Source organism: Chrysochloris asiatica, unplaced genomic scaffold, assembly GCF_000296735.1.
Source record: "Chrysochloris asiatica unplaced genomic scaffold, ChrAsi1.0 scaffold00079, whole genome shotgun sequence".
Classification (NCBI taxonomy): domain Eukaryota; kingdom Metazoa; phylum Chordata; class Mammalia; order Afrosoricida; family Chrysochloridae; genus Chrysochloris; species Chrysochloris asiatica.
Window position 1 is genome coordinate 3450346 of NW_006408597.1, and position 1475 is coordinate 3451820.

Consider the following 1475-nt stretch of genomic DNA (forward strand, 5'->3'; position numbering starts at 1 on the left):
CTGACTGCAAAGTCAATGGTTCAAACCTGAGGAGAAAGATGAGGCTGTCTGCTCCTGTAAAGATTTAGCCTCAGAAACCCTATACAGGGTTGCTATGAGTCAGCACTTCAGAAGAACAACAATCGTGAGTCAGAAAAGAGGAAGACCCCCCCAACAAAATGGATGACATAGTGACAGCTACAATGGGCTCAGACATAACAACAGTTTAGAGGATGGAGCAGGACCAGACAGTGTTTTGTTCTGCTGTGCATAGGGTCGACAACAAAAAAAACACGAGTGGGAATCCACTTGATGGAATTGGGTTTGCGTTGGTTCTTTTTATAAATCTCATTATACCTGATTTCTTCAGGTCATTTGCTTTTTCTCGTCTTCCTATATGCATATAGAATAGCTGCTCAGAATAAAACTTACGTTCAAAGTTTGGTAAGTTTTGGTTCCTTTAAAAAAGAAAGAAAGAAAGAGAGAGAGAGAGAAAGAAAGAAAGAAAGGAGTGAAGGCATTAGAGGTATATTTTCATCTTGTTTCACCTCTGCCTCTTAAGTTTTCTCTAGCAATAAGAACAACTATCATTTATGTAAGACTGGCAAAGGAAAAGTGAGTCTAGCTCCAGATGGTGGCTGGTGAAATTTACTGACCCCAAAACCTATCTTTTCCTTTTGAAGCAATTCTCTGACTTGATTAGCTTTGTATGGTCCTTCTCCTTTTTCCTTTTCTAGATGGAATTTTTATTGTGGATCTTCAGGGCTTTTGCTCCACCAGCTGCTCCTCAGAATTCCTAAATAGGGTCTCAATGGGTCAGAACCGACTCAACGGCACTGAACAACAACTGTCAGTTGGGAATACTCATTTCTTTCTTTCTTTTTTAAAGTTGAAGTTAAACTACTCATTTGGTTTGTAGGTTGCCAAATGATGAGGAGTTATCTCAAGACTTCATAGAGAAATGACTGTCACCCAGATTGAGTGGACCAAGTTGCCTGTCTTTTCACTTGGAGATGTCATTTTTGGCTGTCACTTGTGGATAAGAGGATAAACTTTGTGTTTGTATGTTATGGCCATACCTAAAACTAAACCCAGATCCACTGAGCTAATTCTGACTCATAGTAACCAGCAACCAATTAGGACCGAATAGAAGTGCTCTATAGGGTTCCCAAGGCAGTAAATCTTTACAGAAGCAGACGGCCTCATCTTTCTCCCTCTCAGCAACTTGTGGGTTCAAACTGCTGACCTTTTGATTAGCAGTCCAATGCTTAACCCACTGTGCTGCCAGGTGAAGGAGGATAATGTTTTTTTAATACTTTATTATAAACTATGCGATAGTTTACATGGGAGAACATTAGCTTTACAGTCATCCCATCGTACATCATTTCATTGCCATAGTTACAATCCCCTTCATGCATCATCATCCAATCAAAGGGTATACACCACAAGCCTGCCCCCCGGTTGTCAGCACACAGCCCCTCTCCATCTCTGGGTCT